This window comes from Chamaea fasciata, unplaced genomic scaffold (genome assembly GCF_029207755.1).
Source record: "Chamaea fasciata isolate MVZ Bird 193981 ecotype frontalis unplaced genomic scaffold, bChaFas1.0.hap1 SCAF_2, whole genome shotgun sequence".
Taxonomy (NCBI): domain Eukaryota; kingdom Metazoa; phylum Chordata; class Aves; order Passeriformes; family Sylviidae; genus Chamaea; species Chamaea fasciata.
Window position 1 is genome coordinate 88,803,695 of NW_027094087.1, and position 20,356 is coordinate 88,824,050.

Genomic DNA, 20,356 nt, shown 5'->3' on the forward strand with positions numbered 1-20,356 from the left:
CCTACCATTAAATTTGTGCAGAGCTGTTCTTATAACCAAAGTCCATATCTGTGATTGATAGCTGGGGGGGGGGGGGGGGGGGGAACAAACAAAAAACACAAAACAAACAAAAACTATGTTACTTCTCCAAACAAAATGCCAACAGGATGTGATTCTTTAAGCAGATTTTATTTTCAGAGGAATTTTCAATCGTTTTCCCCTTTTGCAATTTGTGGACAGTAGTACTGTGCAGTAAATTGGATTTATAATCAGTGAAGCAAACAGCTCATTTTCAGACACTGAGGTTATTGTTTCCGAGCCTACAATTTTAAGATAAAATATTCATGATGCAATCATACATTTTATTTTCATATTCCTAACATTTGTGAATAGCATTTATTTGACAGGGATTTTTTACCTCCTTTGCATGAGATGTGTTCATAAAACCAAGGTTGATAACATAGCTGACATGTCAAAAAATTATTTCATCTCTACTTGTCCAAATGGGATGGTATACGTATTATAAACAAATCATACTTTTGTGAACCTGAACTGAATGTAAACATTAAGTGGATCAAATAAAGTCAGATTTAGTCTTTTATTTTCATATAGTACAAGAATTTAGGATTTCAAATAGAAATGTCATAGGAGAAAACTTATTCATTTTTCCTTCTGCCCTTAAAGTGTATTGGTCAAGTTCCATGTGCAGTTAGTAAGTTATTGTAAGTTTGCTGTTAATCAGGGCAGTATTTGTGGATGTAGTTTAAAAAAAAGTATATTTTTGTCTGTGTCAGAAATGTTATATTAAGATTATACTTAACAAAGCAGATAGGATGCATAATATAGATATATATGTTTTAACTTCATTTGTATTGTATTCAATAGCGTCCATGCATTTCAGGAAAATACTGTCTGGTTTGGGGTCTGTTTTGTCCATTGATTAAAAATAAAGACATTTATTTTATTATCACTCAGCATCACCTGAGGTTCTGTCTCACAAGCACAGCCCCACAGAGATGAGGTGGTCCTGACAAAATGGGATCTGGCCCTCACCCAGGCAATCAGCACAATGATTGTAGTCACAATGGCTACAGCCCTACCCCCAAATCTTGCTTCAATGTTGGAAATAGAGCTCTTATTTCAGTAATCTCCTCCTTGTCCTCACAGGATGACTTCACAAAGGAGAAGAGAGGCCCTGAGCTCCAGGATAATCTACATCCAGTGGGATTCCCTCCTGCAGACCCCGTGCCAAGGACCTTTTGCTTGGGGGTGCCACACTGGGACAGGGGCTGTGAGTTTGACAAGGAGCACAAAATGCACTATGGGAGCAAGAACTCCCATACCTAGGGACTGCAGCTGTGATCCACTTTGCAATGTGAATCCACTGGAGAAAGGGTCTGATAACTCTTCCCTTTGTCGAGGGCAAGAAGTCATCCTGGGCATTGAATATATTATAATATAATTTAGAAGTACAAAAATTAGTGGATTGAAAACTAAATCTGTGGTTTTATACTCCTATTAAAAGCTTGATCATCACAGAAAAGATATAAATGGGTGGCTTTCCAAATGCTAGTGACATTGCCAAATAATGGTATATGCCAAATATACAGAGCATTTATCCCCCAAATGCTTTGAAAAAATACGTGAACAGTACTGTCCACCCACAGATGGGAAAAATAAGGCACACTGGTTTGTTTTCCAGGGCACTGAGGTGTTCCCTTATGGAATAAGCACAGTCTGAGGTTTTCAAAGTGTCGAATAGTGTAGACATTTCCCTGAGGCTGTAACGCTCTGGTCTCTTTTGCAATTAGTAGTTCAATTCCCACCTGCATCTTTGAAACACTGAAGCATGCTTTAAGACAAGACCCCTGATATCCTGTAACTTGTAACTCAGAAAAAAAGCAAGTCCATAATCCTACAGATTCAAAAAAAGAAGAAAAAGCCTTAAATAATGTTCCACTGATGATTGCAGTGAAGATATTTATGAATGGTTTCACCATATTACATGATAGAGAAAATGCCATGTGCAGGCCAGCTCTGGCCAAAAACACAGCAAAAGCCTCCCTAGGAAACTCTGCTTAGGGACTTTGGGGATTTTAACCTTTAAGAAACCTTCCTAGAAAGAGCACAGTTCCCATGGGTGAGTTTCCACCTGACTGACTGGAACGCTGACCTTCAGCCACCAAGACTAGAAAAACAGGTAAAGAAAAACAGCCATCTAGGTTACAGGGGACATGCTGTGGCTGAGGGAGACATATTCTATGTGAACAACTGGTGTTAATAAATAAAAGGTAAAGTCAATTTAAATGAGGATGTAGTCAGATATAAGGCTATACTAGAGAATAAAGTAGTAGAGAGCAGGAAAATGAAGTATTTCTGTGAATGAAAGAATTGATCGGGTTGGCTATATTCAATTGACTTAGGAAACACTGTGAGGTCAAAAGGGAACAATGTTGTTTGTGGACTAATGCAGGAAATGCGGGTAATGAGATGGAAGAACTAGAACTGCAAGCAAGAGTGGAAACCTCTTATGCAGAGTAGAGCAATGACGATAGAATGGCCCTCAAGATGGAAAAGGATTTGAAAAGACCATTTTCTGAGGTTACATAGGCCTAAAGAATTTATCATGGATGTGGAAAAAACACACATTAGTATTTTTAGTGAAAGAAATCCTATTTCAAACTGTGTGAACCTGTAAACATTTGAAATCTGATAGAAACTGGGAAAGAAAGACTCTTGCAGTGCCCCAAAAATAGCAGGTTTAGTCCAGTGGGTAATAGATTTCTGCCTCAAACAGTCAAAGCACAGAAAAACAGTGCTAGTATTTCAACTTTGTACTTAATGCAAAAACACGTCGTTAAAAAATATCTGGTGGTAGAAAATCACTTTGTATTGGAAGCTAAGAGTGATAAGATTATCTTTACATATAAAGATCAATGAGAGGAGATATTTAAGATGGAAATATACTCATTAAGAGACAATATTAATTATTAGAAATATATTAAGTAAAAGACATGTAAGTATAGAATACTATAGAGTAGATTTGCAATGGGAGTTAGAAACAAATTCCTTATCATATTGAATTTCTGAAATAATTGGGATATTGTAGACAATAAGCAGAAGTAGTGCTAAAATAGATTGTGTGGATGAAACAGGAGTGGTGGTCAGGTCCTGCATTTCACAGACCTTCATCTCATGTTGCTCCTGGTCCTAATGTGCATCATTCTAGGAGTCTAAGCGCACTTGAAATAAGTTTGAGTGGCATCCTTCAATGTATGCTGGCACTTGGCCACTTGTTAATTCGTCCAACTAAGAGTTTTCCACGATTATGACTGAAGCACTAAAATTCACTTAGTTCTTTCAGAATGGAAAAGGTCATTTTTTTTGCCAAGCTAATTAATTTCATTACAAGCAAAAGGAATTGAATATATCCTGCCAATTTGCTAATGGAATATAATTATTATCTATGTATTAATAGCAGAGATTAGAATGCTGAACTGCACTTTGTGTTATTCAGCAGTTCACATCCATCAAAACATTGGACACAATTTTCAAAAAGACTTAAAAGGAAAGATGCTCCCAAAACTTACGTGTTACTGAGGGCATGCCAGTCAAGGCATGGGGCAGCTCCAATTATCTGGTTTCTAGTGGTTTCAGCATGTTTAGATAAAACACAGATTATCTTTGATGAGTGCTATTTTGGCCATAGAGTCAGTTTTAACATCCCACCACTACCCACTGCAGAGCCATGACTGTGTAAGGCTTGTCCTCCTGTGAGACTGGGCAGGAGCATGCCCATGATAAGAGGAATGAAGAGGTGCCTGCTGCCCACCAGCTCTAGGTCTTTTTGCTGTCTCTCCATCCTTTGGTACTTGCATTGTTCTGGTCTATGGTCAAGCACAGTGAGTAAGTCTGTCCTCAGCATCACGTGAGTTGTCTGAGTATGAACTTGCATATAGCCTACTAACAGTCAGTCAAAAATGGGAGAGAGCCATCTGTAAAAACCACACCATCATCCTACAGAATCACATACAAAAAATATCATCAGGGAAGTTCTGCTGGGTTTGATTGCATGTTACACTGAGCAGTTCCACTTTGCTTGTGGAACTGCCCAGCATAACATGCAATTGCTCCTTTAACAATGTTAAGGTTTCCTTCTATTCTTTGCTATACACCAGCATCTTTGGAATCAGGAGTATCTTTATTTGGCTTCCTCCACAATGTGCTCTTCCTACTCCAGTAATAATCAACAGCTACTTTTGCCAACACACGAAGTGCAAGCCTAGTCTCTCAGTGTGTAAGAGGAATGTAAGTAGATAGCAATAAAAAAAGATTTCTATCCTCCACAGATTTTCTCATACCCACAAACATGAGGTGAAAGAAATATGACAGTGAAGTTTACTGAGCACCAGAAGTAATACAATTTCTCAGGGCTTGTGTATCAGAGAGCTATGTAAACTTTATTATTCTGTGAGACTGTTAGAAAATATGATCCAACAGAGCAATGAACTAGTAACTTCTGCTTCATTCTTGTTTCCTGCGCAACAGGAAAGTAATACTTGAAGACATGATATTCTTTTACATCAATTTTCTGTTCTGTTGGATATTGTTAAATGTACATTTTAATTATTATACACTCAAAACCATATACTAATTGTAGATTAGTGATAAACTTCAATAACTAAAGATAAGACAGCCAACCTGAAAAGGACAACTTTATTCCTTAAGTTTTAAGGTAGGCTATTAAAGTTAATTATTTCATCTGTAAAAAACTATATAGAACACCAGGCTTTGGCTTATGAAAACAGGAAAGAAAAATAACTGTGGTTCCTAGTTAAGACGGGAGATTGTTTTACTCAAAATAACACCAAGAAAACTGACAATAAAAATGCAAATGTCTGGAAAGTCATCTTATACAGCCTCTGAATTGTAGCCATTGCACAGTAATGACATTTTCCTGGTATTACACATGGGAACATAATGTTGAGCAGGATCAGCTGTGTGAAGGCACAAGGTGTAGAAACACCTACCACAGGAGACAAGGAAAGGAATATTTGGACTCAAGGAGTTAAACCTCTAATTATCCAGCAATCATGTAGTCGTTGCTGACAGAGACTGATTGGTATTCTACTGTGTAAATTAATATGATATTTGCATATTGTCTGATATTTGTGTATACACTCATTACAGCAGCTATGCATGTAAGGTGTCTGTATTGAGGAACAAGCACAGTTACCCAATTTTAGGCCCAAAAATTTGTATTTTCCATCAGTTTAAAATCAAGTTCTCTACTTCTGGTGAAGCGTCCTCACTTATAAGCAGTTTTGATTAAGCATAACATATTACTTGAACAGGGAAAATGAACTAGTTGTATATTCATAAGGAGCTTATTTACCGTCTAAAAAAAGGAAAGATGAAGCCTTCATTCCTGAATAGGACGTCTCACAGGATTTCAATGCTAACATTTTAAGGGGACCTCATTTTTTAAAGGAGTTGGATGTTTGCTCCTTGAACACTAAATCATCTCAAAGCAGAAATACAAAGTTAAGAAAACCTGGATTGTACAAACAGTTTGGTCCCATGCATGATGAACTGACTAAAATATATGTTTAGCTTATCATGCATGAATGCTTGCATCAACATTTGGGAAACTTGAGACTGCCTTTTTATAACTAATTTTCATTCACAAGCAGTTTCTATTCAGGTGTACTATGAGAAAAACGCATGCACCAGAGCAAGGCAAAAACAGAAATTAGTTGTCTTGTAGCCCATATATTCTGAAAGAAAGGCTTTGTCTGAGGGATTTCTCATGTCATTCCCTTTTATTTAACCTAGCAAAGCATTTACAGCTGCACTACTCATCCATTTCCCTCTCAACATCTCCTGTAGATTTATGTCTCTTTCCAACAACCTAAGGAATATGGCAAAGGTTTTTAATGAATCTAGAGAAACTGTCAGCAAAAAGATTTATTTACCACCATGTTTTGAGTTTAAAAATAGGGACATAAAAAAATCTGAGGTCTTACAGCTATTACAGTATCTACATTCATGAGAAGAAATGTTAGAAAAAAATAGGCATTTGGCAGTATCTCACCAGATAACAATACCAGGACAATACAGAGCATCTCCATTACTCATTTTAGTAATGAAGGTTAATGGTCCTATCTCTGCTGTCACTGTATGCCAGGGTAATCCTGGAAACAAGCAGTGGGAATGCAATTGAAGAGTTACCAACTGTAACTGAATATTCAAAAGTAAAAGTCACATTAGTAATAGATCCTTGTTAATCACACCATGAGCCATTGTGACAGGCATTGTCAGTGAGGAAATTCTTGTTTACAAACCCACTCGACATGCACGGTCTAGGATGGTTCTCAGCCACACAGAACACTGCAGGGTAACAAGACCAAATAAAAATATGGTGCTTTACTAAACAACTTACGTATGGAGACAAAGCAAGCTGGGAATAATGACAGCTACTAATAGCAAGCTAACTTCTGCTTCTAAATCAAGGCACCACCAGCAAATTAGGATGGGAATGGTGGATTAGATGTGTTTGTCCTGCACCTCATCACATCGGTGCTGTAGCCAGCAATGACTTGTGTACAAATATTTTGTAAGGAGAGGTACTAAACTGTAGGAGAAAGGAATACAGGTGACCTCGCCCCTGATAAGTAACAGCTGTGTTAATTACCCATTACAGCCTTGCCCCTGATGAGTTGCAGCTATATCCAATAAAGATAAGTGTGATAAAAGGGAGTGGGTTAGCTTGTGAGGGGAGAATCATGGATGTGATGATTAAGAAGGATCCTGTGGAGAGGGAATCACTGCTGTGAGGTCAGTCTGGGTCTGCAGTTGGAGCCTGTTGTCGGGACCTCTAGTCGCAATCTAAGTAGGTAAAAGCCTGCATTCAGAGTCTGCTAACTAATGCATGCAGTTACAGTTGAGCAGGAAATAACCAGCAGTCAGAGACTGCAAGGGAAACCTTTTCATGTTTTGATAAATAAGAAGTCTGTAGCTCAGCTCATCTCTACCCTCTAACAAGAGGACTACTGTAACACTAAACTTCTAGATAAGTAGCAGAGTCTTTGTAATTACCAATCATTAAGTCAACAAGACATTGCTTTACTAAATGCAGGTCCACCACATCATATATATATAGATGGAACTGAGGGTCTGTGAAAAGGAGGGTAAGAATAGGACTCACACAGGTTGTGTAATTTGGATTTCACTACATGATGTATTAACTGAAACAGGCCTTGGAAGCATGTGACCTCTTTGAAGTCTTCATACTGCTTCTTTCCCATCTTTTTCTTCCCAGTCTGTCACTAAGGGCATGAGATAATGAAAAGGTTTGGATCTGTTTGCTGAATTTGTTTGTTCTATTGTAACAAAGGTTTGCACCAGACTATTCCTCTGGGTTTGTGTAATTTCTCCTCATTAATTTATGTTGGTTTTTACAATTATTGCAACAGTCAAATGGCTGCAGTTTCACTGCACTGAAGAAAAACACAAATACACAGGGAGACAATCCACGTTCTGGAGAGTTACTCCTATACAGCTGAAGAAGAGGACATAAAGTAAAGCTACCAGGAATTGAATGGGAAGAGAAGGGCAAACCTCCATACAAACAGGGTGGATGTGCAACTCCTGAGGTTCAGTTTATAGTTTTTCTATTTAAAATAATATAATAAATGGCAAATTAAGCTACATGCCTCTTAACTGTCCTGTCTGATAACCTGTGTAGTGGGATCAGGAAGGGACTGTCATTGTCTGTAGAGTCAGCAAATTGGAAGGGTGGCAGATCCATCCAAAATATCTTCTTGGGTGTCTCAGACCATCTTGGGCGCTTTTACACCCGGAGTGTTTGATGCTACTGTTCTAGTGCAGGGCCAAGGAGGTGGAGTAGGGTGTCCTCCTATCTCTCACATGTTGCCTGGTCAGAAGTCAATGCACCTTTTTGCTTTTGCTTGCCCTCCACTTGTTTATTTTGTTTTGCTTTAAGTTCTCTAAAGCAACATCTCTTCCTATGTGTCTGTAATGTGCCCAAGAAGGCTTAAAGCTGTCTTGAATACTTATATGCTGTTGTAATATAAATAATGATAGAAATAATGAATACATTCCTAGCCTTCTGCTTCGACAGCCATTTCCCCAGTACATTATTAGCAAAATTAATTCAAAAGCTGCTCTTCTTTGACTTTCATTTGTTCTGAGTAATGTCTGGCAGGTTTTCTATGATCTTATGGTGCATGCAGTGTGGTGTTAGCAATTTCACATGCAGAACTATCTCCTGTAGTAGAGGATTTATAAAACTGTTATGTTGCTGTTCAAAGACACTCTCTTCCAGCCAAGCATTGTGTTTAGCACAGTATTTACTGCTAAATTAGGAATTGCTAATTGTTTATGATAATGTTATTTTTTAAAGAGTCATTTCATTTCACACGAGCTGCCTACCAGTTTCCAACACTCCTGTAGTTGAGAGGAAAATTAGAAACACCTCAGAGGCTTATAAATTCAGTGCTCTGTCTCAATGCCTGAAATGATCCCCTCTTTAATGAAATGTGAATCCTGAAGGATTAGAAGGTAATGAACTTCGTAGTTGTTCATTTCTCCAGCCTGTTTTAAAGGTCTGTGCTATGGCTTTTTTAATTAATTTGTGCTTTTATTATCTAAGGCTCAAGGTTTTACACCTGATCCAGAAGATACTTGAGTTTCATTGCTGGCACTTTCAGAATAAACAACTCTCTTCTCTTTGAAATACTGAAATATCTCTTTGAAGCTAATTATTAAAGAAATCCTGGAGTAATAGCACATGCCCTAGACAGCCTGTCAAACATATACTGCCAATATCATATATTTATACTAATCCTGTGTTAGAAAACAACCATTCCTTGGGATTCATAGGACAAAACTCTCATGGTAAATGAATTTTTCATGTCGATGTAGGTAATTTTATGAAGACCTTTAAACTATAAGCTCTTTAAGCCAGGGCTTATGTTTATACTTGTCTCCTGTTCTTGGCCAAATATTTTTTAAAAGACCTGAAACCCTTAACACAATACCATTTTTTGCACGGTTGACAGATTAGTTATCCAACTAGCTAAGATTTACTATCTCCTCTTCGCAGACTTTGCTTGAGTTTTGAAGATGAATGGCAATATAATATCTAAAACACTTAAGTTATTCTAATAACAGTGCAGAGAGAGTGGTAAAAACTAACTGCATACATACATGTAACTTTGCAAGTACATATATAGGAAAAGAACTTAATTAGAACAACTGGAACTTACAAATATGTTATCTTTAAGAGACCTGGAGCATGGAATCTTTGAAATACATAGACTTGCAATAACAAAGAGAAATATTTCATTCACAATTATTTCATGTTATAGTTCTGTTTCTTGTAGACTTTTAAAATTATCTAAAGAGCAGTTAAGTGTATGTGGAACTTCAGAGGCGCCTTCACAACAACTGTCAGGAATTCCATAGTAAATGTGCTGTGTTCAAAGATACACAGATATATATATTGGATGTATTGCTCACTTTAAATGTTCTATTTCATTGTTGCAGCATTTTCTTCTGAAATTATATGAATCATATGCAGATATTCTTCTTAAAGCAAAAACTCTTAAATTAAAAGCTTAGAGCAAAAAGAGCAATTATTTGTCTTCACTCTCCAGGGCCCAGCTGAAGAAGAAATACTTTGCAAGTCAATCATTTTGTGCAGACACCAAAGTGAAATCAAGAAGTAGAGTGAAGTAAATCACTACTATCAATTCTGATCTTGTTGCAGTCAAAGCCCCCAATGCAAGGTCATTACTTGGGGAAATGAAAAACTTAAATGCTGAAGGTCTTGCTTCCAATAAATAAAATTCCTAGATGCATATTGGTCCCTTTCCACTTCAACATGTAATGACTGGCATATTAGGGGGCTGCCACCAGCAGTCCATGAAAGATTTTGAGGGATAGTTTAGTTTCTGCAGTGCTTTTGTCTGACCATACTAGTATTAACCAGCTCTGCCAAACCCTGGCCTCTAAGGTGGGTAAAGTTAAGCAAAAAAAATTTCAAAATCATTCTGAGCAAAAGAGTGACCATTGAAAGGGTCACTGAAGTAAAGAGGGGTGTCAGCAGCAAGACTACCTGGGACTTGCATGGGAAAACTTTGGCCTGCTTAAGATGCTGGTTGAGTGAGTCCCTACCTTGGGAGGCAGTCCTGAAGAGTAAAGGAGTCCAGGAAGGCTGGACATTCTTCAAGGAGAAAATCTTATAGGCACCAGAGCAGCCCATCCCAGTGTGCTGGAAGATGAGCCAAAAAGGAAGACCAGCCTGGATGAACAGAGAGCTTTGGCTGGGACTTGGGAAACTTTACAACCTTTGGAAGAAGCAGCAGACAACTCAGGAGGACTGCAAGGATGTCATGAAATTATGCAGGAGAAAATTAAAAGGGCCAAAGCCCAGTTAGAATTCAGTCTGCTACTGCCAGAAAAGACAACACAAAGTATGTCTATAAATACATCAACAACAAAAGGAGGGCTAAGGAGAATCTTCATCCTTTATTGGAACCATAGTGACAAAGGATGAAGAAAACTATGAGGTGTGTAATGCCTTCACTGCCTCAGTCTTTAATAGCTGTCCAGGTACCCAGCATCCTACTCTGGAAAAAAAAAAAAAAAAAAAAAGCGATGGGGAGTAGAGTGATGCATCTATAATCCAGGAGGAAATGGTCAGAGACCTGATACACCACTTACACAAGTGTATGGGACCAGATGGGATCCATACATGGATACTTAGGGAGCTGGTGGAAATGCTCACTGAGACACTTTCCCTCACTTATTAGCAGTCTTGGCTAACCAGGGAGATCCCAGATGTTTGGAAGTTGGCAAATATGATGACCATCCACAAGAAGGGCTGGAAGGAGGATCTGGGTAACCAGAAGCCTGAAAGCCTGACCTCAGTGCTGGGGAAGGTCATGGAGCAGATCATCTTGAGTGCTGTTATGCAGCACGTACAGGACAGCCAGGGGATCAGGCCCAGCCAGCACAAACATGGGTTTTTCAAAGGCAGGTCCTGCTGGACCAGCCTGATCTCTTTCTGTGATAAAGGCACCTGCTTAGTGATGCAGAGTTACAGGCTGGGGGCAGAGTGGCTGGAAAGCTGCCTGGTAGAAAAGGACCTGGCGGTCCTGGTCAACAGCAGCTGAATATGAGCCAGCAGTGCCCAGGTGGCCAAGAAGCCAAAGGCATCCTGACCTGTATCAGCAATAGTGTGGCCAGCAGGAGAAGGGCAGGGATTTTTCCCCTGTAGTCAGCACTGGTGAGACCACACCTCAAATCCTTTGTTCACTTCTGGGTCCCCACTGCAAGAAGGATGTTGAAATGCTGGAGAGTGCTCAGAAAAGGACAGCAAGGCTCATGAAGAATATGGAGTACAAATCTTATGAGGAGCAGGGGGTTGGGGAGTGGGAGCTGGGATTGTTTAGCCCGGAGAAAAGGAGGCTCAGGAGGGACGTTACTACTCTCTACAACTATCTTAAAGGAGGCTGTAGCCAGGTGGGAGTTAGTCTCCTCTCAAAAGTGACACATGAGAGGACAGGGTTTCCATTTGCACCAGAGGAGGTTTAGATTGGACATTGGGAAAAACTCCTTCACTGAAAGGGTGGCTAAGCATTGGAACAGGCTGCTCAGGGAAGTGGTAAAGGATACCGTACCTGAAGGTAGCTGTGTCACTTGGGGGCATGGTTTGGTAGTGGACTTCACTGTGCCATGTTAACAGTTGGACTCTACAACCTTATGCTTAATGATTCTATGACTCTATGGTATAAATCAGAAGGAAGTTAAAACAATACAGCAATCTACTATTTAATGAAGATGGGGTTGTATGCTTGAATGAAGCACTGAGGAAAGGTGAAGCTATGTCACAGCTCTGGAGCTGCCCTGTACTGAATGGGTAAAGAGAAAGAAGACTTTCAAGGTTAAGGGTTGTCTTGGCACAGGTGTCATATCCTCCAGTACCTTTTTTGGTCCTAGGCTATAAAAGTACTGTGATGTCAGTATTTATGTAGGACAAAACAGATGTAAGATCACATCACATTCATATAGCTAAGTAGTAATAAATCAAAAGAGGAAAAAAAAAGGAGTTCTCATAGTCACTTCAGCTTTTCCCAGTCTAAAGCTGTCAGTATATTTTAAAGGGTTTTTGTTGTTGTTTTAATGAAAGAAAGATCATTTAATGCTGCTAAAACTTTGCCATTTGTCAGGCTAGCTGATCCAAGGTACACTCAGCTATGACAGCTTCTCAGCAAACACCACAAATTGCTTGTTAGCTGAAGATGGAAGGATATTTAATGTCTCAGGTTTTTTTTAAAGAACTAACAAGACCCTGAGACAATGCATAGATATCAGTACACAGAATAAATAAAGCAATGTATAGATCCATCCTTCTTTGCATACTCTGATATTTAGATAGCTTGCACAGAGTTTCATCTCAGATTGAAAAATGGCTTCTGAAAGTGTCTAAATTTAAACATAGAACAATATGAACAGTAAAGTTCTGTTTCAAAAGACTTATTTATTAGGGAGAATGGAACAGAATGATTCATCATCTTACCACAGACAGACCTGCAAAAGTGCACTATTGGAATCCTCAGTGAAGAAGACATTCTGAAGAAGAGCTACAAAATATGATATGGAGAATGTGTGGTATCAGGAACACAGCTATGATGATAGGGGTCATCATGTTGCATAAAAAAAAAAAAAAAAAAAAAAAAAAAAAAAAAAAAAAAAGGTTATTTGTAGCATGCATTTACTGCAGCTTAGTTTTCCCCATCAGTGAATGCCTCTAGAAGTAGCTTCCTAGGAAGTCCTTCAGGGACCAAAGGCAAGCTGCCTAAAACTTTGACATGGCTATTTTAATGTTAGTTAAATCCTTCATTCACATTCTGGATAGTTGCACTCTCACAACCTTCTTTAATATAGGTCCCTGCATCTGTGTCTTCTGGGGCTCTACAAACCTGGATGTATTGCTGACTTTAAACATCTTCTCTGTTCCCAGTCTGTGTCAGGATGATTTCAAATCCTTTGTTTTGGTGCTTTGAAATCCCTTTGCATAAAATAGACCTGGACACATTATCTACTATTAATAATAGGGAGATGGAATGCTTTCTTGTATAAAGTTGTCTCTTTTTTTTAAGTTAGCTTTCTGTGTTTCTTAGAAAAATGTGTATCCTCTGAATGAAAACATCGTCATACAGGAGACTGCCCTAATTGGGGAATTAGAATAGGAGAGCTATTAGAATGCACTATCATGACAGAATATACTTGGTGTTTATAAGCCTTGTGCACCAGTTTAAAATGGTGGCAGACTTGTGTCCAGAACTTCTATTGCAAACAAAAGTTTTCATTTTCTCCTAAAATCATTTTTCCAAATGCCTGTGTTGCTGACATTTTCCAAGGTGGTTTCTGATTTTGGTTATTTTATTCTCATGAGTCAAATTTTGTAAGCCAGTCTCCATCCCTCCTTACAACTGCCCCTCATGGGTGATCTGCACAAGCAAACACAGGCCTTGACATCCTCGTAGCCTGCAAGACAATTTCACAAGGAGACAACTGAAAGTACAATTATGTTGAAGCAAATAAACTGTCATCCAAATAAAAGTGGTTATATTGTTAAACATTCTGGAACTATTTGATTGCCAAAGCGGATTGGCCAACACGGATTGACCATCCTCAGGAAGATGTTTGTGTTATCAGTCCAAAGTATTGATACTATTCTGATAGCTGAGTGACGACATTGCAATAAATTTTTTGCAGTTACAGACTTTAAATATAGAATGGCAAACAGACAAATGTCCCTGAGGGGCTTTTAAGAAGCAGAAATCCTAATGAGCTCATCACTTACAAAAACTGAATACCTGCCTGGGGACAGACAATGTGAATAGTAGAGGAATCATGTGGTTACGTTTCTCTTCAAGCTTAGCATCCAGCTAAGCTCATCTTGTGTCTGCTCTTGCACAATGCAACGTGCACTGAAGCAAGACTGAGCTATATAGGTTATATTAACCCAAGGTGATATTTTGTTTTCTAGTCATTCCTGTAAAGGATGAGAATGAACCCTCCTCAAACAAAACAGGTTTTCTTCTTTTGCAGTTGTTTACCCTATTTAGTCTTTAAGTGCAAATATGGCTTTTAGAAATCCTAAGTGCTTCTGCAGGAGCTAAGTGAGTGCGTAGAGCTTGGTTTGTAACATTTAATCATGCCTGGTCAGAAATACAACGTCCACTAAAACACTGACTTTTATCACCTCTCAAAACCTATAAATGCAGAATACTGTCAGTTTGGAGTTTGATTCTTCACCAAAATCAGATTATTCTTTTCTTAGTGGTTTCTGGGAAGTATTTATAAGTCTTACACATATAAAACTAAAAATATGCATGTCTCCCAGTTAAACAACTTACTAAATGTCTGTGATAAAAACTGTTTTAATCTGGAATATTTCAGATGTCCTCAAGTCTTCCTTACAAATCCATTTATCCTTATTAACGGGATATGTTTTATAGCTTTTCTGTGAGCATCGAGGTAAATCTTTCAAGGATTTGGATAGACGTTCCTCCAAGGGCCAGTTTAGCCTGCATGATGTGAATTGTTTTTGGTTTTTTTCTCTTTTTAATTTCTGCTCAGCTATCCAGGGACTCAGTAAGTCCCTTTCTCCGTGAGATGTTCAGGATAGTGCAGTCATAACTGAGATGTGAGGGAGGGAGTCTTCCTAGTAAAGAGATTCAGGAAAGGGAAGGCTGTCTCCTACAGAACACAGGTAAAGATCTTATGACTTCAATGCCAACTCCCAGCTGTGTTCAGCCTCTAAGCCAGGACAAAAAAGGAGGATTCACCCTTGCCCAAGCTGCTATGCATTAATGTAAGAAATGTGAGTGCAAAGAATACATTTTGGAGAAACCTCCTCTGGCTAGTAACATACAGCCTAAGTGTATGCCGGGCTGTTTTCCTTCTCCAACATCACTCCCCTGTGGGTAAAGCAAAATTATGACAGACCCTCAGCTCAGGATTCAGAGACCAAAATCACTTTCATTTTCATGCTACACATTTTCCTGCTGGCTACTGGCCTCTTATCATAGTAAAGCACTAGTTAGGCATCTCACCACTGCTCAGCCTCATGTGTGATACCTACCCTCTCTGGGGGCTGACATCAGCCAAAAAAGCAGGTGTCTTATCCCATGGCTAAATCACCATACAGTCAGCATCCTACAGACCCTTCAGGCATCTAGGAGCAAAGAGATGGTCACTGGCTCTCCAGCTTTGTGCTGAGTGCTGCAGGAGCACTCTAGGCATGGCTAGGCTAGAGTTCATAACTCTTGTCAAGTGTCATGCAGAGGCATAAATAGTCTGGGGTTTTCACATTTCTGTAGGGTTATATGGTATAATTTTAAATTAGACTCTGTCAACAAAAAGAACCACATCCTTTGGATCTCTACAAATCCATTTCCCACAACATCTGCTGATCAAAAAAAGAGAGAAAAGGAAAAGATATATGGGACAGAGCAATCTACCACATGGACACATGAACACCACTGTAGGCACCAAACACACATTTCAGAGAAAAAATCCAAAGGAAAAAAGCATTTTTTTAATTAGTGTTCTGGTCTGTTTCTCCAGATGCTTTCTTTGCGACTTCTTGGATTTACAGCAGCGTTGCATGCAGCCTTTTTTATTTTTTTTTAGCCCCCATCTTTCCTATTCTCTTAGCCCTCAAACTCCTTTAACAATCTCAGTTATGTGCTCCAGCTGGAGACCTGCGCTATCAATGATAACAACCGTAGGAGCTGCTTTCACATAAACTAGGCAAAGTCCAGCATGTGACTCAGAAGCAGTCATTCTACCAGAGTTCATGACCTGCAGGAGCTCACAAGCTCCACTACTTGTACCTACAGCATTCTAGTTATTACGGGGCTGAATGCTGTACTCCAGCACAGGACAAATTGGCTGAAGCTTGTCTCCCTTCATCCCACTTAGAGCTAAATGGAATAAACCAGCAGAGCTGGAGTAAATGAGCCATAGCAAAACTGATCTTAACCTCCACCCCCCTGATTTGGCAGCCAGGCACTAGGGCAGGAGACAAGATAATTCCAGTCAGCTCCAGCGGGCTTTGTAATTCAATTTGACAAATCAAATAGATAGCTTTTATTAATGTAACTAAATGAATTATTGCAAATGGGAGACATGGACATTGATCTGTCTTCATATATGCATTCTGCTTGGGAGGAGGGGAGATAGCCTTTAAATTCAAGCTGCTGCTGCCTGAGGTAAGAAGTCACTGTAATGAATCTGTTTTGCAGTTTCCTATCCCCAAACTGCCCATTTAACACCAATATCAATAAAGCTGAAAGGGAAATACAGAGGAGTACTATGCAGGCAGGGCTATCAATGTTCACACTTGGACATACAAGTGACTATTCAGGGACAGATTTTCCTAAATATGAATGTCTGCTTTGATTTTCTGGTGATTAAATGGGACTAACAATGCTTCTTGAAGACTATTATACCAATGAAAAACAAGGATACCCTGACTATATTCCTTAATAATAACTCTTCCTACATAAACTGCTTAAATAAAGTATTTCACAGCATATATGGTGCAAATACACAGATGACTTCCTCAATGAAATCATCCAAGTCCAGGTCTTTAAATTCAGGCAAGTAAATTCAAAGCCTAAAGAAACCTTATTATTCCTGCCCTATTATCTGGGCTGTAATGGAAGAATATCCATGGGAAAAACCTGGCTATTTTATTTGAAACACTACCTTCTTATGTCTTCACATTCTCCAGAGTTAAGTCTGAGAAAGCTAGAGGGTGATTTGTGTTCTTTCTCTCCTCTCTTGTGGGTACCCAGAGTTAAAATCCCGCTGTGCAGATGCCAAGCTACCTATGCTGGCTGAAGTATAGCATGGAAAACCTCCCAGTACTGGAAGAAAAAGCAAAATAGCATAAGCAGAGCAAAGACTTGATGATTTAGCATGCAGTAGAGGAGTCTTCTTGGAACCATTTAATGTGATGAACTTCCGGGAAAGCAGATTAAGGAGCTCTTGGCTTCGTATAGATACCACTTTCAAGATAGCAACATATTTTGTTGAGCCACTGAGCTGAACATGTCAGATTCTCTCAAGTGGATCAACTAGAATGATTCAGCTTTCTGCATTCTACAAACTGGGGATGACTTGTTTTGTCACCATCCAGTAAAACACTTTCCCTATTCAGGTATGCAAAAATATTTGGGTTTGGGTTTTTGGAGGTTTTTTTATTCTTACCAAAACAGAGAGTTTTGGTTTGCTTTGCTTTTATTTAATTAATTTGTGTAACAGTGAGTAGTTGATTTAAAGTTCTTCTGGAAATTTTTTTACTATTTATTCAAAGTCTTTTTAGAAACCATTCTCCTAGCATCATAGTGGAAGAGCGTTCATAAAAACTTAAAGTATGCCATGTACAAACAAAACTCGTGTCTCACAAGTATTAGGGAAAAGTGTGACTGGGATTGCAATTATAGTTTAGATTTCTTTTACTAAAGGTGTTTGAAGATATCTAATTCATCAGCTTATTGCCACAAGGAGCACTATCTATACGCCAGAACAGAAATCCACATTTTCACCAGTTTTGGAAGTTCTGGATAACAAGGGTGCAAGGTCTACCACAGCCTTTTACCAATGCCAGTGCCCCCCCTTCTAAAGCCAGGAATCCTGGCTGCAGAGACAGGGAACATCACAGCTATCACAAAAGCAAATCCTCTCAGTACAATGAGATCCTTGGTAGTAAAAAGTCTCCATCAGCCTTAAGGTTTCAGATAATTTCAATAGGAAGTTGTACAAAAAGCATGAGTAGCCGGTAAGTCTCTGAAAAGAAAAAGCATTAGTTTCCTTCTTTCTTTTTCTGCCTTTCACTGGAAGGGTATTACAATGAGCATTAAAACGCAGACTTTTCAGGATTATAGTGGGACAGAAATCACAGCTCCCAAAGTGGGTCAAAACAAACCTGATAGTTGTCCTGCTTCCCCTCTTTTGCATTTCTGATACAGGAATAGCAGTTCTGTCACACTCTCCCAATTTTGAGAAATATGTGACCATTACTTTGAAATTGCAGCTGTTTTTTCCAGAATGACTTCTTGATATCTGTTTGTTGATCCAATATACCATGATATAATACACCAGAGACCTTGGATTACTTCTGACTTCATCTCTGCTTTATGTTCTATAAAGATGCCTCTTCCCTCAACAACCAGTGCTTACAGCCCTTCCTAAAATATTGCTGGGAAAATTGCACAGCCTCCCAAATTTAATTAACTGTTCAAGTCAGCATATCTCAAATTAGTTTCTAAAAGGCAGCTAGGCAAACACTGAAGCAGCTGAATGACAGTGTTGCTTGCTGCAGTAAGTCATCAGTGTGTACAGCTCAAATTCCAGCTCAGGCTGATGGTACAGTACAAATCGCTCTTGCTAGAATGAGTCTGAAGGAAAAACAAGAAAAAGAATGTGATTCTCAAGCACTACTACTGTTTGTTGTGGAAATAAGAATAAAACTATGAATCCATCCTCTTCCATCATGCTTTCCTTTTGGAGAGATGCCATTTTAGGCACAGAGGCTCTTGAGGTATCTTCATATCCCAGAAAAATGCTGAGCAGCCACTGAGCAAGACCACAGAAAAAGGGGTCCCAGCAGCATTTATTCTAAAACATAAGAGATCCAGTTTGCCAGAGCTGGCTTTTACTAAGAAACCCAAGAGAACACTACCAGTATAGAGATCTATTGTATTCCCAAGTGCTGAAAGATCAAGCCAGCATCGGGGCTTTGTCTGAATAGGCAGTTGCATCTGAGTATAGAGAATTAGGTGCTGTCTGCTTTGAGCTTTTTAAAGAGCATGCCATAGTGAAAGCATAGGTGAACTGGATCTATAAGACTTTAGATGCCTCTCCAATCTGTGGTAACAGGAGATTACTTCCTAGAACATTTACAGTATTTTATGACAGTGAATCATTTGTTTTTCCTTGTGTTACTGAGTTTAATAAAAAAGTTCTAATCTTAAGCTTCATAATGTGGATGGATATCTTTTTTCCCTCACAGCAAAAACATTACTTCAACAATAAATTGCATGGAAGACAGTGGTTTTGATGACCTGTTTACCTGGGAAAATGCAAAAAGCAACACCTAAGATTTTACTGGCTTTAATGCTAGTCAGAATGAAAGACCAAAAGGAATTGCTCTGGCTTTATTAACAATCTTTTTTGCTCAAAGCATGAGAAACTGAGAGAGGACAGAAGCAATGATCTATATTTTCACTGGCTTACAGGTTCCCTTGGGATGAAAGTATGCATGTGTATTTTCAGTGAAAATCCAGGGCTGAGCTCAGTGTTGTGCCTAGGGAGGCAGCATCTGGATAGCTTTACTCCACTGTGTTCTTTCCCCTTGCTCACTCTTTTCCTCTGTAAATAACATGTACTATAAAAGTTTGCTACTTGTATTTGTCTTTTTATTCTGTGTTTTATAATGTATCACTAATAGTCTAATAAGGCATTAAAGCATATTACTCTTCATATTTAAGCTTCTGGTCCTGTCTTACCTGATGGACTTGGGAACTCTTCCAAGTATCTGTACTCTGCTGCCCATGCCCTTGTATATCTGTAAAAGCAAGGCTCAGGCACACAACCTTCCTGCTGTCCACTGTGCATGGTTTCCACAGGGAGAAAATAAAATCGCTCAGGATAGACAAGGATGTCATACCCTTACCTGGTCCTATTCCAGATGGCTGAGGACGCTGTCCTCTGGGATGTACTTCAGCACACAGCCACCCCTCAGCTGTGGTGAGAAAAAGGATGTGTTCATTTGCTTTAATGCAAACAGTACATCCTTAAACAGTCTGTTCTTTGAAGTGTGGGGGATTTGTTTTCCTGAAGAACCTGTAGCCATTCTACATCCGCCCAAAGTTTTGCAGGGTCAGCTGGTGACATGCCAGGTCTTCCATTTGCTTTGAATCATTTCTTCTTTCTCAGCTGAAAGTGCCAGGTATGTCCAGTACCTCTCTAACTCACAGATCTTAGTAAAACCACTCTCAGCAAATTAAAGGAAAAAAGAACATCACAGTTGTTTGTCTTGCCCTCTGCCAACTGTGGCTCCTTGACTTAGCCACAAGTTTCGCTCCATACCAGAACTACTTTGTAGCTTTCCAACCAGCTGAGCAGCATGGTGAGCAGCAAAGCATTGGTGTATTTCTGTCCAAACTAGTGAGATTCAGCTGGAATCCAAGGTAACCAATACAAAATCTGTTTTCTACCACAAAAAGATTAAAAGGCCAAATATATTCTTATATGTGTTCACTTATTG

At 39.1% G+C, this 20,356-nt stretch overlaps 1 long non-coding RNA gene across 1 annotated transcript; it reads left to right on the forward strand.

Moving 5' to 3' along the window:
• Window positions 1–6,776: 6,776 nt before the first annotated feature.
• Window positions 6,777–10,680, forward strand: LOC136285468 (uncharacterized). Its single transcript, XR_010719470.1, has 2 exons — window positions 6,777–6,871; window positions 9,660–10,680. It is a non-coding gene; the product is annotated as an uncharacterized lncRNA (long non-coding RNA).
• Window positions 10,681–20,356: the final 9,676 nt, after the last annotated feature.